The sequence below is a fragment of the Notolepis coatsorum genome (assembly GCF_963971535.1).
Source record: "Notolepis coatsorum genome assembly, chromosome: 10".
Taxonomy (NCBI): Eukaryota; Metazoa; Chordata; class Actinopteri; order Aulopiformes; family Paralepididae; genus Notolepis; species Notolepis coatsorum.
In genome coordinates this window covers 93876887-93893529 of record NC_140174.1, presented here as the reverse complement: position 1 = coordinate 93893529, position 16643 = coordinate 93876887, and positions in this window count along the sequence as shown.

The window sequence follows — 16643 nt, the reverse complement described above, 5'->3', positions numbered from 1 at the left end:
CTTCCGCACAGAAACTGACGCCTGCAGGCATTAGCCCCGCCTCTTTCCCACCAGATCGACTTTCTTCAGCGGAGGAATGGGACTGAGGAGGACACCTCCTCCAGGCTGGGACATATAATCTGGGGGCCTGTCAGGACCTTTATCAAACAGGATCAACTGGTGTGCCAAGCCTTTCTCCACGGTCCCTACAGGCAGGAGGATACCTGCACATGCATTCCGACCAACACATCCCAGTCCCAAGAGGCATATCACCTGTCTTTTATGGCTGCCTCGGCTCACGGGAGGGGGAGGGGGGAAGGGATACAGTAGCCACTCTGTATTGTCCCGAGTGAAAGCTAAGACGTGGCGACGCGGTCTTCGTTTTGGGAGGATTCCTCCTTTCCTCCCCTGAGTCTCGAAATATCCGAATGCTGAGCGACAGTAACAGTCCTCTTGGCTTGCGAGAGAGGGACTGGAAGCCGTCCATTTCCGTATTCCGAGAGACATGGGTTAAATCCCGTCTTGTTGAATTGCCCGTGGGGTTTTGATGATGGTATTCTGTTTTCCACTGTGATTCTTAAAAGAGGAAGAGGCAGTTATTGATTCTCTCTGACAGATCGGATCAAGATGTTGTTTCATTGCCCCCCCCCCCCCCCTGAGAGGATACCGTACCCCACCCCTGGGAGCTCTCCTTAACTTTCCCCGTGATCTCCCCTCAGAGTTTCCCCCTCACTCTAAAGTCCCCGCGTTGTGAGTGACGAGGCAGGGGAGGGTATGAATCAAAGCGGGGTCATCGCACACAGACTCTAATCATATCACTTGCCCCCGAGCCATATGTCTTTGTACTCTCTTTAATTGGATTTGAGTCTGATGAGATTGCCTGACATACCTTCCCCGTGCCATGAGAGAGAATAAATCCGTCATTTGGGCTGCTTGTTTTGTTGATGGAGTTTGCGTGAAGAGAAATAAATAAAAACAGAAACACGTTTCCCTACAAATAACCAGTGGCTCACCTTTGACCCCGTAGCCGCACCCCTCGAACACATTCATCCCTGTAGCGAGTCACTGCCGCGGCGTTATCCGTTATGTTTATAGTTTAATATGAAATAATTGCAATCTTTATGGCCATGTTTATGACACCTGAATTGCTTGTTAAAGACATACTCATCAGACGTGACAGACTGGTGCTCCGCGGCCTGTTGTGACACAAACACTTACCTTATTGGATTTCTTGGTCGCATGTTGCGTCACCGGAGCTGAATGCATTATTTGCCCCTGAGTCAGGATGATGTGGGTTAGTGGCCCCTGGTATCATCATCCTGTCCCCCCGGTCCTCCTCACTGAATCGGTAGCATCTATCAGCATGTGGGTAAACAAGGAATATATAGAAGATCGGCTGAATGATTCACACGTTTATTTGTGGGCCGGTTTGTCCTCCTTCTCTGTCTGCTTTGTATCAACAACGACTTCCGTTCCGGCTTTCGTTTTTTACAACTTTGACTTGGGAGGTTTCAGGGATTAGCTCAGTGCTGTACATTTCAACCCATAGTCTCCATAGTGTGGCTATAGGAAGACGAGACGTGTGCGAACACGTCTGAGAGAGCGGGCTCCTCTCGAACATTGTTGTGACTTCTTCTGTGTAAATACATGACCCGGGGCAGCTGGGAGTTTCCAAGAAAGAGTGCAACGAGGAACCGAGCCGAAGCGGCCGGCCTCCTCTCTCTTTCCTCCTCCTCCACCTCATAGACGAGGAGGCCAAGCCCTGCAACCCAAACATATGTGGAAGCCGAGGACAGAGGGCCCTTTTCAGGTTTCTTGGCCCGTAATCAGTATGGGATGTGGGTTTGAGGCTTAACTCCACACACATACACAGTCGGTGTTGAAAAGCGCTGGATCCGCGCGGGCTGTGACGTAGAGGGCAGCAGTTATCCAAACAAACGGCTAGATCCCCACAGGTAGCGAGACGACGGGGGCACAGGGGTCAAACGGAGACGGCCCGGCGGGCGGAGAGAGGTGAATGGCTCTGATTTAGAAGACAGTGTGCCAGACGGCTGGGAGGATATGGCAGGGAGGGGTCCGCGTCTGGTGAAGGGGAGAGAAAGAAGGGGGCTCTGTGGCCCTCTATGACTAATGTTTGCCAGGCTCGCTGTGGTCGGGGCTCCTCGTGGCCTGGCTCGACTCTCGCTTCGCACCCGGGGAAGTGAAACGGGTCCATTCCAGAGGCGCAGCTGCGAACGCTCCGGCTCAGGGAGCCGCAGAGGCCGCGCTGCTTGTAGGAACACGTTCAGCCGTCTTCAAGGTTCCTCACTGCTGCCGCCACGGCGCGCTCTGTCTCACTCTCTCTCTGTCTCTCTCTCTCTTTCTTTTCTCTCTCTCTCTCTGTCGCTCTCTCTCTCTCCCTCTGTCTCTTTCTTTCTTTTCTCTCTTTCTCTTTCTTTCTTTTCTCTCTCTCCCTCTGTCTCTCTCTCTCTTTCTATCTCTCTCTCTCTCTCTCTGTCTCCTTGTCACTCTGTCTCTGTCTCTGTCTCTCTATGTCTGTCTGTCTGTTGATTAAATTCAATTCAATTCAAAGGGGCTTTATTGACATGGGAAATGTACATTTACATTGCCAAAGCCAGTGTTAAAACAAACAAAACATAGAAAGCTGTCTCTCTCTCTCTCACACGCTCTCTTTCTTTCTTTCTTTCTTTCTTTCTTTCTTTCTTTCTTTCTTTCTTTCTTTCTTTCTTTCTTTCTTTCTTTCTTTCTTTCTTTCTTTCTTTCTTTCTTTCTTTCTTTCTTTCTTTCTTTCTTTCTTTCTTTCTTTCTTTCTTTCTTTCTTTCTTTCTTTCTATCTGTCTCTCTTTCTGTCTCTCTCTCCCTCTCTCTCCCTTTCTCTCTCTCCCTTTCTCTCTTTCACTGTCTCTCTCTCTCTGCAATACTGGCCTCTTGTTTTGTTCTGCTGTTCTTCGCACATAATGTGCTGCCTTTGACCTTTCGTTACCGAAATCTTTGTTTTCCTTTTCACATATTCCCAGGTTGTATCCACAAAATTAGATTAGATTAGATTGGATTAGATTCAGATTTATTGTCGTTATACGGCACACATACAGTACAACGGGAAGAGGTTCCTGGCATCCAACCAGAGTGCAAATGTAGCAAAAGTGCAATAGTAATATAATAATAATAATAATGCAGGACCTGTTGCAGAGGTCTTTATTTGGCATGCAACGACACTCAATGTTTTAGTGGTACACACAGCGGTTAGTTTAGCACACACACCGGAACACACACGCATGCATTGTCTGTTTAGGATCGCAGATGCGATTTGTCTCTGCGATTAACCCATCCCGTCGTCCTTCCCCCCCAAGGGCAGCCGGGAGCAGACAGGCGTCAACGTGAGCCGCGCCAGGGGACCAATCCAAGTGCTCCTGTCCGTCTTCGTCAAGGACGCCACAGCGTTAGCGATCTGTTGTTGTGCATGTTTTTCTATTGGGTTTATCTTATCGGGGGGGAAACCCTTGCGAGCACGGGGAGAACATGCAAACTCCACACAGAAAGGCCCGGGAGATACCCCACCTGGGTACCTGGCATCATGGAAACCTGGTCCCCAAGCGGGAATCGAACCCTGGACCTTCTTGCTGTGAGGCGACAGTGTTAACCACTACACCACCGTGCCGTACATATACAATGTACAGGTGATTAAGCCGGGTATAAGATATATAAATTAGTACTACAGAGTATAGTGCTAATCAGATGTTTGTACTGAGTTGTAGTATTAATATGTATAATATGTATAAAGACACTATGGTAGTAAGTCATACTGGCCAGCAGCCAAAATAAAAGAGTTTGATGAATAGACTTCCTACAGTAAGTATTTTTTAGGTGCCCCCCCCCCCCCATTACTTACTAAGATACCGCAACTCAATTCAGCAATTTAGTTTTTTAGCATCTGCCTTTGAAGACAGTAAATTGGGCCGTTCAGCTGCTGTTGCTGCCTCGTGCTCTGCTCTCCCATGCAATCAGGCTGGCTGGGCAGACAGGGTGGAGCCCAGTGACGAGGATCCTGAGCAGAAGCCCCTCACACAAGCTCCACCAAAACCATGGCCAATACAAACCCACACATAACCCTTTCACTACCACACAACAGACGGTAGTGACAGGTTAACCTTCTGTATAGTGGCAGTGAAAGGGTTAACCTTCTGTATTGTCGCAGTGAACGGGTTAACCATTTGGTAGTGTGGTAGTGAAAGGGTTACTATGAAGTCACAAGGTAAAAGGCATATTTTAGCCTACAGACGGTAGCACAAACATATTTCACTACACGGATCACCCCCCCCCCCCCCCTCCCCCCAAAAGAAGGACAATTACACAGCAGGGTGGGGAATGTGTCAATGACATTCAATGACGTTCAATGACACAGCAGGGGGTGCTAACCGTGACATTGTCGATTCAAATGTTAAATGAGCTCATTATGTGCACGTTCTTGCAAATCTTTGAGCTAAAGTTGAGCCATAACACTTTAAAGGTGAAAATCCACACTAACAGCCTTTATTTGACTGTTTCTGTAGACTGATCAATCGGTTGGTGAACATGGACGAGTTTCTCTCGAGGCGAGGCGTTAATCTGCCACATCTTCAAGAGACAAGACCTTGATTGATTGATTGATTGATTGATTGATTGAAAACTGTATTAACAGATTGCAGAATGAGTACAATACAGTACAGCTCAATACAACAACTGTTAAGAGGATGAAGACCAGAAAAATACTTTCGGCTTGTTTTCATAAGGGTCCTCCATTTTCAATTCATCAATTCATTACCTGGGCTTGATCCACTGACTGTTAATTAGTGACAGACTGCAATATTTGTTAATCTGTTATATTATCGTACTTGGCCATCGCGTCCCGCTCTTAAGCCTATCGAGATATACCTCATGTACTCCATCAACAAACAAAAATACGCCCCATCACCTGCCGGGCCCCGCCCCTATAGAGGCGTACTCTATAAGATACTCGGCATGGTCACCAAACACCCTTCCTCTATTTTCGTTTCCATCATAACGGTCGCAAGACGCCTTATGTAACTAGTGCTATGAAAAGATTAGAGAAATTGCGTAATGTTGAAAGTTTGCTTACCCCTGGAATCTTCGGGGCATGTTTCAGCGACACGTCGGGCCTATTCTGATGTTTCCTCGTCTGGTGGCAGCAGGACAAGGAGCAGCGTGCAAGGTTTGGCTATCGAGCCGGCTTGTACACAGGTAGGCCCTGTGTCATCAGGCATTGATGTTGGTGTTAGTAATGCTGTGGAGTGTGTTTCGGCGCCAGGGGCGGGGTGGCTTGGTGAACGTTCCACTGCAGTGGACAATTTCCTGGCTATCCTGGAGCATGCTGCTTACACTAATGCTACTAATGCTACTGCTAATGCTAATGTTGATGCTGAAATGGGTCGTTGTTCTAATATTCCCCGCCGCGGGACGTTGCCGCTTTTCCCTCCTCTTGCCCGGTTCATTGATGAAGGTCAGTCGGTTGCTAATGTGGGGGGTTTCGCTGAGTCTTATTTACCTTTTTTACGGGTAAAAGGGCTAACAACAGGGTGCAGGCCGGGTGTACCGTGGCTACGTAGCCAGGTAGCTTTGATCCTGTGCCCCGGTGGGGATGAACGATGTCCCACCCGGCTGATGCTTGAGAGCGAATCGGCTCGGAGGGTGGCAGTATGGACGGATGAGTGGTATACTGCTGCAGGATGGTTTGTAGCGGCGGCCAGTGTTATGGCTCAGCTGTCTATTTTTCTATCCACATTGGCGTCGGGTAGTGGGGCTATGGGTCCAGCCGACATTGTAAACATGTTGCATGTTTGTGGTGTTATAGAGATCTTGACTCAGTCGCAAGCTATAACTGCGGGGAGGATTAGGATGCTATCAACGTTTGTTATTAGGCATGTCTGGTTGGAGCACTCTTCTCTTGGGGAAGAGGATAGGTTTTCTCTCCTCACGACTCCTTTTTCCAAGGACTTTTTGGTCGTTCTGTGGAGGCGCAGGCGGTTGTTGATCTGGGTCCCACACCGCCTCACGCTGTGCAGCCAGAGGTTGGAGCACGGCCTCGTCAACGACTGTGGCGAGGCCCTCGACAGGCGGCCATGTTTCCCCCGCCAGTGGTACCCTGGGCGGAGAGTCAACGGGGCCATTTTGGGTGTATTCGGCTTGGATAAAACAAGCCGTCGTCATTCTGCCGCGAGCAGCCCGCTCCCCGTTCAATCCTCTCTCCGTTACCCACGGAAGCGGGGCTCTGATCGTTTTCCTTTGGCTGCGGGCCGCGAACCTTCTTTGAAGTGCATGCGGCCCCACTTTTCACTTCTCATGGGGACAGGGGCTGACACCCAGTTGATGGCTGAGCCTGGGTCTGTCCGTGAGAATGTTGTGCTGTCGCGTGGCTCCTGCACCACACGTTGTGTGATGGGTGAGCCTGGTGTTACGGCTGCCACTAGCTACAGTGGTCAGCAGGGGGACTCGAGGCCTCTTCTGTTGAATGCACAGCAAGGGTTACCCCGGCCTCGCCTTCGCCAGGCGGGGTGTCACGCTGACGCCTCCCACTCCCGTGAGAGCGGCAGTGGTCTGCAAAGAAGAGGCGAGCGTGATTTGGGTGATAGCAATATCACTGCAGGGCTACGGCGTGTAGGAGCCCATGGAGTCCTCATGCCTTGCGTGTCTAGCTGTAGAACAACTCCTCAGCATGCGCTAGAGGGGTGTTCAGGGGGGGGGTGTGTGTCAACCAGTTTGATGACAGCTTCTCCCGTATCAAACCGGCCCTTTCTGTCGGGGTCCCCCCTTGGGTGCGTCGCACAGCGGGAGGGACCGGGCCAACTATCTACTGTTCCTTGCGGCCCAGCGTCAGTTGACGGCGGGTGCGCTGTGGGATTATTTTCACATATGGCGACAAGAATGCCGTTTGGAGGGGTGGATAGAGAGAACGTTGAGGGAGGGGCTTGTTTTGCAGTTCGCACAACCCCACCCTCCGTTCTCAGGTTTGGTGCCGACCCTATTGTCAGGGTCAGAAGCAGTGACAGCCCTGGCCGACGAGATCCAATCTCTGTTGGCGAAGCAGGCCGTAGTCGTGGTCCCGAGAGAGGACGCGATGTCAGGCGTCTACTCCCGTTATTTTCTGGTGCCCAAGAAAAAGGGGGGTGTCAGACCTATACTGGATCTGTCAATCGGTTGATTGTAGCGAGACCATTCAGGATGTTGATGGAAACGGTTGACGGTTCCTTTGTCAATATGGGGAGATCTCGCCCATTGGAGGAGGCTGGGTATCCTCACCATTGGGCAGCAGGCGCTCACACGTCACGGTCTTCACCGACGCCTCTCTCACGGGTTGGGGAGGGACGTGTCGGACCAACGCAGTGGGGGGCAGCTGGACGAAGGTCCATGCTGGCCCGTCTACCCCGCACATCAATGTGTTGGAATTGAAGGCGGTCCTCCTGGTCCTCAAACGGTTCGACCACCTGGTGGTAGGCGAGCACGTTCTGGTCAGAACGGACAGTATGACGGCAGCGGCGTATATCAACAGGCAGGGTGGGACTCGTTCCATCCGCCTGCACCGGGCGGCGATCGAACTTTGGCTATGGGCATCTCGCAGGCTGCGCAGTCTGAGGGCGCTCCACATCCCTGGTGCAGAGAATGTGGGCGCGGATATGATGTCTCGTTACGACGAGTGGGAACTCCGCCCCGACATAGTCAGGCAGATCTGGGATCGCTTCGGGGAGGCCTCGGTAGATCTGTTTGCGAGCCGACGCTCTCACAAGTGCCCCTTGTGGTTCTCGGTCAGTCGAGCAGATCATCCCCCCTTGGGGGTGGATGCCTTCTCGATCTTTCCATGGCCGCCCGGTCTTCTGTACGCCTTTCCTCCTGTACAGCTGTTGGGTCAGCTGTTGGAGCGGATACGGAGGGAGCGCAGGACGGTGATCCTGGTCGCGCCGGACCGGGGCACGGCAGTGTGGTTCCCGGTCTTGATCCAGCTACTGGTCGCTCCGCCTTGGGTTATTCCTTGGTCGGCGACGGCCCTCTCTCAGCAACACGGGTCGCTGTTCCAGTACCCGGTGTTGAGCCAACGCCTGTTGGTGTGGCTGGTGGGAGGGTAAGTCTGGAGAGGATAAACCCTTCTGTGGTTAATACCATCCGGAATGCGCATGCTCCCTCCACTGTTGCGCTTTACGCGGGCAGATGGAGTGGTGTAAGGCGGGGGGCCGGGACCCAGTCTCCTGCCCCCTGGATGCTGTCCTTGGTTACCTCCAGTCTCTCCTTGGTAGACTGTCGGCTTTGACGGTGAGGGTATATGCAGCAGCTATATCCTCCTATCATGAGGGGTTTGAGGGGGATGTCTTGTTCAGCCACCCTCTTGTGAAGCGTTTCCTGCTTGGCGCTCGACGCGTTAAGCCGGTGCAACGCTCTTTGGCTTCGAGTTGGGATCTTCAATTGGTCCTCGTCGGTTGTCCTTGGACCCGTTTGAGCCGCTTGAGCAAGCGCCGTTGGGACGGCTGTCTTTCAAGACCGCGTTCTTGCTGGCTGTCACCTCCGCTAAACGCATGGGTGAGCTTTGTGCTCTTTCGGTACATCCAGAGTGCCTGTCTTTTCGTTCCGATTGCGGTGCCACTCTGCGGCCTAATCCTGCTTTCGTGCCTAAAAATATCCGGAGTTCCTTCCGCTCCAGGGATATTGTGGTTCAGGCGTTTCATCCGCTTCCTCACGCTAGTGAGTTAGATGCGGGCCTTCACCTGTCATGTCCGGTCCGTGCTTTGGGAATTTACCTCAGCCGTACTCAGGACCTCAGGGTTACCGATCAGCTTTTTGTCTGTCACGGTGGTTCTCGTGCCGGTAAGGCACTATCGAAACAGCGCCTGTCCCATTGGTTGTGCGAGGGCATTGCCCTCTGCTACACGTTGGCCGGGCTGGATCCCCCTGGGGGCGTCAGGGCGCACTCCACTCGTGGGGTGGCTGCCTCTGCCGCTCTGCTGGGTGGGGCCTCGGTGGAGGACATCTGTGCTGCAGCTTCATGGTCCTCCCCGGGCCCCTTTGTAAGGTTTTACCTCATGGACATGACCGGGGGTTCTGTCTCCCAGGCGGTTCTGGGGTCTGTGGCCTTTCCTGCTTCCCGTCCTTTGGTAGGGTAGCAGGAGTGTGTGGGTATGGGCCACAGTGTGTTGGGTCACACGTGGTTCCGCCTGTGCTGTGTGTTCAAGGGGTTCTAGTTCCCTCTTGCTCGCACTCGGGTGGAGTTGACTGCGCCCCCCTTCATTAGGAAGGATGGGGTGACGGGACTCCCCAACCCCTTGATGTGGGCTTACGGGTCCTCAGGGGGTGCATCTGTCGGGCCTCGCGTCCGCTCTACCCCATATCTTGATAGGCTTAAGAGCGGGACGCGATGGCCAAGTACGATAATATAACGACAGGTTATGTATATAACCTAGTTATATGAGTACTGGCTAAGCGTCCCGCTCTTAAGCATCCCGAGTTCCCTTGGGAAATCTTTTCCTGGAAATGGGTTTTTTGCGAGGAAGAGTGTTTGGTGACCATGCCGAGTATCTTATAGAGTACGCCTCTATAGGGGCGGGGCCCGGCAGGTGATGGGCGTATTTTTGTTTTCGTTGATGGAGTACAGTAGGTACATGAGATGAGGTATATCTCGATAGGCTTAAGAGCGGGACGCTTAGCCAGTTCTCATATAACTAGGTTATATACATAACCTGTCGTTAAAGGTGCTGTAAGTGATATTCTTTTTGTTAAAATAAGTGGTCTACATGTAAAATAACAGTTCATTATTCCGACAGCCATCACTGATATAGAGTGTTTGGTCAGTAACATGGGTCTCCCAGTCCCTCCGCTCTGCAGTAAACACAAAATACAAAATACATACATTTGGTATCCCTTCTCACTTTATCCAACCAGGAGAGAGAACTGCACACTGAAAAAATTGTCAACAACACCAAAGAGTAAGAAAACTAATTTGGCTTGGCAAGATTTCTTGAAATAAGTAATAATTTTACTGACCAAACACTATATCAGTGATGGCTGTCGGAATGTAGAGTTTATTTTACACTTATCTTAACAATAGAAGTACCACTTACAGCACCTTTAAGTCTGAATGTACTTAATTTGACTGGTGATAACAATTATAATGACTGACATTTCCACCCTGGTCCCATAGAACCTGAAATAAAATCAAAAGAAGAAAATATGAGGAGGAAAGGCTCATGTGACCTGAATAGAGCTGTTATAAGACACTCTCTTCAGAATGTCAACGTTAATACTGGCCATTGTACGACAATACACTTAATTGCCATCTTCCCCAGAGTCGGACAAGAAGTTTGATACCAGTTTCATCTCTTGTGTGTCCAAGTAGCCCCCAGAGAGAGGTCCATGTGCATGCTAGCCTAGCTTAGCACAAGGACTGGAAGCAGTAGGGAGCAGCTAGCCTAGCTTAGCACTAGGACTGGAAGGAGAAGCGAGCAGCTAGCCTACCTTAGCACAAGGACTGGAAGCAGTAGGGAGCAGCTAGCCTAGCCTAGCACAAGGACTGGAAGCAGAAGGGAGCAGCTAGCCTAGCTTAGCACAAGGACTGGAAGCAGAAGCGAGCAGCTAGCCTAGCTTAGCACAAGGACTGGAAGCAGAAGCGAGCAGCTAGTCTAGCTCCATCAAAAGTGAAGAAACACAACTTCAAAGGACTCCGAAACCGACGCACAGAGATGAAATTGATGTAAATCTTCTCATTTTCACTCTGGGGAAGATGGCAAATAAGTATATTTCCCAAAATGTTGGAGTGTTCCTTTAAAACAATGGCCAATATTAACGTTGACATTTTGAATAGTTCAGTATAACAGCACTAGCATTCCCAACCCACTGGCCTCTTTGTATTCGGGACAAATTATTTTCTCTAGTTTCTGGCTGGTGGAATAGAGAATAGTGTTTATACAGACCAAACTCCCTTATCAGATTACGCATGTTTAAAACTGTAAGGTAATAATGACTCATGATGATGATGATGATGATGATGATAATGATGTTGTTGTTGTTAGGCTTCTATGACAGGACCATTTAATCATATATAAGGTATTACCATTTTTTTTTATTAAGAAATGTTAATGTTGGGCGGCTACGTGGCGTAGTGGGCAAGGCGCTCGCCACGAATGCGGAGACGCGCTCCACAGTGCTTTCAGTTTAGCTGGTCGTTCATACTAATACACATTGGCCGTATTAGGGGGTGGGAAACTGATGGGTGGGGATCGGGCGTTGTGGACAGCGACTCCTACAGGTCGGTTGGTGCGCCTGCGCAGTAGAATCAGGAAGTGTCGGGGGCAGCGTGAGCCTCCCACTCGTTACTCCTCGCCACTAAGAGATCGAGCTGCGCAGGTGAAAAGATGCGACTGCTGTTACCTCAAGTACCGGAGGGGACTTGTGCTATGTATGACTTAGTCCACATTGCAGCCGGCTTGTGGGAGGCAAGAAACAGCGTTCGTGACGGGGGAGGGTTGAATTGGATGATACGAAATTGGGATGGGAGAAAAAATATAGAAACAAATGGGAGAAAAAGTGGATAAAAAAAAAGAAATGTTAATGTTAAATACAACGTTCAGCAGCCACCTAGCCTCCAGCAGCTGGAGAACTAACAAACTAACTTGAGAACTATTAGTAACGTCTGACCACTAAGTGTGTCTGACTCTTAACCACCAAAACCTGCACGGACTACAATGTATGACATATCATGCCAGTTAGGGTGTATACTGTTTACTTTTACTCTTACTCAAAGTATATATTCAGATTCAAAAGTGTTTTATTGCTTGAGTTTATTTTACTCATATCTTTATATTCAAAGTTAATTATATTGTTTACACTGTTTATTCCTCTCATAATTTTATATTAAGATCTAATTGTATCGCCTATATTTATGTCTTTCTACTATTACCCTGCCCATACCTGTACCTCCCCTCCCCCCGCCCCTTGCTGCTATAATGCCCGAATTTTCCCCAAGGATTGAATGAATGAATGAAAACTTTATTTAACAGATTGCAGAATGGGTACAATACAGTAGGCCTACGGCTCAATACACACAATTGTTAAGGGGATGATGCAGACCTGAGAAAGACGTTTGTCTTGTTTCCATCAGGGTCCCCCATTTTCAATTCATATAGACATTTATGACATACACAACATACATGACATTTATGGCTTAGGGACATATAGGTATTTAGTACTGATACATTTGTGACATAAACGGTATTCAAATATACAGTACTGTTACCCCTAGATCCTGACAGAGTATATATGATGGGGAGGGGACTGTACATTAGGAGGGGGTGGGTGGGTGGGAGAGAGATATACATACGGCGGGGAGGGAATATATACATGCGGTGGGGAGGAGACTGTCTATTAGGAGGTGGTGGGGATCAATAAAGGAATATTATCTTATCTTAACCTCAACAGAGTGGAGCACTGTTGAACGCACTGAACTGAGACAATGCGCTGAGACCCAGGCTGCAGGATTGAGCAGGCTGCTGACTGAAAGGTGGAGACTCTCTGCTCCTGACAACAGCGTTGTTGTGTGAGACGACTGTCTGTGCCTGGTACTGAGGATGTGCCCCTGCCAGCTGACATCAACTACACTGATACCAGACGTTGGTCCTGGACATACTTCATTATATGACAGACAGCGCCGCCCTGTGGTAAGAATTGGTAATGAGAATACTTTTCAGTCTGATTTCCCGATTTCTCTTTCCAGATGATTTGTGTTTGCCCTTGGGTTTTGGCTGATGTTATTATTGTGCTTGCCTTGGTGTATTTAATAAAACCTCTTATTTTTGATGATTTTTACGTGTTCCACACCCTGGTCCCACACATGACCATCCAACAGAGCAAGATGCACGTGCTTGGTATGAATGATTAGATCAAATTATTATCTTTACAGGTCCCACATTTTACACTGTGTTTTATATGAAGTCTTGATATCCATAAGAAGATATTTCTGTGTTATAAGTACCAAAAAACAACTTAATATAGTTTGACCTCCTCTGCATCTGTCTGGAGCCAACAACAGTGTCTTTAAGGTTCATTAATGAGTCATTCTACAGAAACGCACAATTTTGGAATAGCAACATGTCTTAAAATGTAGTTAATTTTCCTACATTTAAACTTAAGTTACAATATTGGTTAACCCTTTGACTTTATGAATCCACATAAATGAGAGCTTAATGATTAAAAAATATATATATTTACTTTGACTTAAAGAATGCTTGTGCCATCTTTTTGTCACTGGTGTTACCTCATACCTTTAACAATATTAAAGTATTTTTAGAAATGTTTTTTTCACAATCTATTCTGCACATAGTCAGAGGCACAGTATAATGATAATGCAAAAATTTTGGAGATTATGTATTTATTTATTTTAATCAGGTTTGTGAAAAGTGTAATTGTGTGACGTTTGCTTATTAACACCATCATATCTTTGCTATAATAATAACAATATTTGAAGGACAGCCATACAAATGTAATGATAGTATCCTTAACATCCTAACTCTTGAAAGAAGCAAAGGTCAATTGATATAAAATCTTTTACAAGTCAAATGTGACACTTTTGATTTCATATGACCCAAAAAAACACAGTAACACCAGTGACACAATAAAACACCAGTGACACAAAGAACACTAAAGATTGTTTTATTCAATATCAATTACTTATTTGAGATAGAAAATGGTGTATTTAGTACAAAGCCTAAGATTATCACTGACGTTAAGTCAAATAACTTTAGTTATTTATATATTTATATTATATATTTATTTATATAATTTATATTTAGTTGTGATCATGAAATGGGTACTAATGAGTTATATTGTATGCATAACAACTTCTTTAAAATCTTTTACTAAAGCTTATTTACACAAGATAGTCACTGGTGTTACTGGTCGTCACTGGTGTTACCATGAAGAGCAGTAACACCAGTGACGGTAACACCAGTGACCATTTTCATGAAATCTGTATTTTACAAAATGGCAGCTACAGTACCTCAAACCACATGTTGCTAATCATGCTAAACTCACTAAAATATGTAATTTAATCAATTTGTATTGATTATTGAGTATTGAGGGATTGTGTTGGCAGAGGACCCAAGCGCAAACGGAGACGAGGGAAAGGCAGCTCTGGCTGAAATTGTAGCTTACCACCACCGGTATGACTGTGTATGAACGAATAATGGACTCTGTAAGCGCTCTGGGGTCTCTGGGGTGTCACGAAGAGCGCTATATAAATCCAATCCATTATTATTATTATTATTATTAGATGTAGATTGTCAAAGTGAGCACTGCTCCTTTCAAGTCAAGAGTTTTAATTGTCACGGCATACAATTTTATTTAATTTAATTTAATTCGAACACTTCGAGCTCTGCATCCCCTTAACAATTGTATTTATTGAGCCGTACTGTATTGTACCCATTCTGCAATCTGTTAAATAAAGTTCATTCATTCATTCATTCATTCATTCATTCATTCATTCATTCATTCATTCATTCATTCATTCATTAATTCATTCAGCCAGGGTTGAAGTGTAACAAAAATACTTCCAAGGCAGCAGCAAAACAAAACAAGGTATAGCTCAGCTAAGACTGGCAGAGGGCAAAATACAAAACAAAGAATAATCTCATAAAGAGAGCAAGTCCAAAAACACAACACTAATTGACACAGGAGAACAGCACATGAAACAGGGACGAGGATATCAAACATGGAACCGAAACAATGAACCGACAACAAGAGTATAGGGAACACACACCAGATATAGGGGAAACAATTAACACTAGAGAGACAGCAGGGCAATTAGCAAAACGAGACGCACATGAGGGAAACACAAGACCAAACACTCTGGGGAAATAAACAGGGAAGCACACAGAACTAACCACACAAGAAAAGACTGAACACTAGACAGAGTAAACATAACAACCATACAAGGAACTAATAAATAACAATTAACCAGGGAACAAGAGACAATGTAGCAGGGGAGGGGCACAGAGAGACATGTAGACATTAAACATAAACCAGTGCACCAGGAGGGGTAGTGACAACAAAGATCCAGGGGCTGGGAAAAGTCTGTGCAAAGGTGGGGGCTGTTGAGGAGTAGAGGAAAGTCTGTGCAAGGGTGGGGGCTGTTGAGGAGGATGGAAAGGGGAGAAAGGTCCAGGGACAGGTGGACCCTCACAGATATCTTCTTAAAAAATAGGCCATACCAGTGACTCTAGCTAAATGTCTCGTATGAAATTATGAGATAAATGAGAACATTTCCAACATTTGAAAAAAGACAGCAGACTGACAATGTACCTTTCTTCACAGTTTTTCAGGAAGTAGGACGTAGGAAGTAGGAAGTGATGTCACAAGTCTTACCTCAATACATGACATTGGGGACAAGCACTTTTCTTGTATTTGGAATTTCATATAATTGATTAAAAACAAATATTGCCCAATTCTTGCCTCAAATAGGTATAATTGTTCAAAGAACATTTTACATTATTCAAATATATAAATTAAATGTCACTACAAAGTCTGTTTAAAGTGTATGCTTTCTGCAAAGGCTGGGGACAGAAAAGTGTGCGTTTCTGTAGAATGACTGTAATGTCAACAACAACTGCTCAGTTTTCCCCTCATCTGTTTTATCTTGCTACCTGCTAGCTCTGCGACAGAATGACCGCTTGCTGTTTTGTTCCGCATACAAGGTCAGCGCTGAGGGCAGACATAGTGTACGCAATGAGCGGATAATTGTGACATCACAAACTAACTTACGGAAGTCCCAACGGCTCGTTTAAAGGCACCGTTTCAGTGTTTTGATACTTTCACAGTATTCATATGTAGCACCTAGACCTGCTTTATAATCAAAAGAAGAAATGAAAATCTCCCTTTCTATAATACCGGATCTTTCATTTGAGCACACGTCTCTTCTGAATGACAACAAAGAAGTCACTGGAGCCCTGAGGAACGTCCCTCACTCCATTACCTTTCTTATTATCAGCCATTCCAGATTCCAGAATTCATATTCCTCCTTGAGCTCTGGAAATGTGCCAGACGTTATGAACCAGAACCATGTCTCGATACGTTCTGCCAGTTTCACCCTGGTGTTCTAAACTGGTTTCACACTGATTTCACACTGTTCCAAACTGGTTTCACACTGGTTCCACACTTGTTCCACACTGGATCTATAAAACTTGAAACTGGAACTTTCACATCACACACATGTATTCTATGTCTGAAGAGTTTCAGGACCCAAACATGAAGCAGGCATGAGATGACTCTAGCCTACTAGATGCTTATATTAGGGCATGAGATGACTCTAGCCTACTAGATGCTTAGGGCATGAGACGACTCTACTAGATGCTTAGGGCCTTATATTAAAGGGTAGGTTCCGAATTGCAGATGGTCCTATACTGGATGCCCGCATTTCCGAATAGTTAGCTACAAATCTAATGCAAAGTCAATGGGGCCAACGCTCCAGTCTGTACGATCCCTGAAATAAAACACTGGAACCTACTCCAGCGCACCCAAGTAGGTTTCAGTGTTTATGTCAGACCAGAGCGTGGCCCCATTGACTTTGCACTGCTTTTGTGGCTCACTAGCTGGAGCTGCGGGTGTCCAGTATGAAGAACAGCACAGATTTCCCTGAGAAA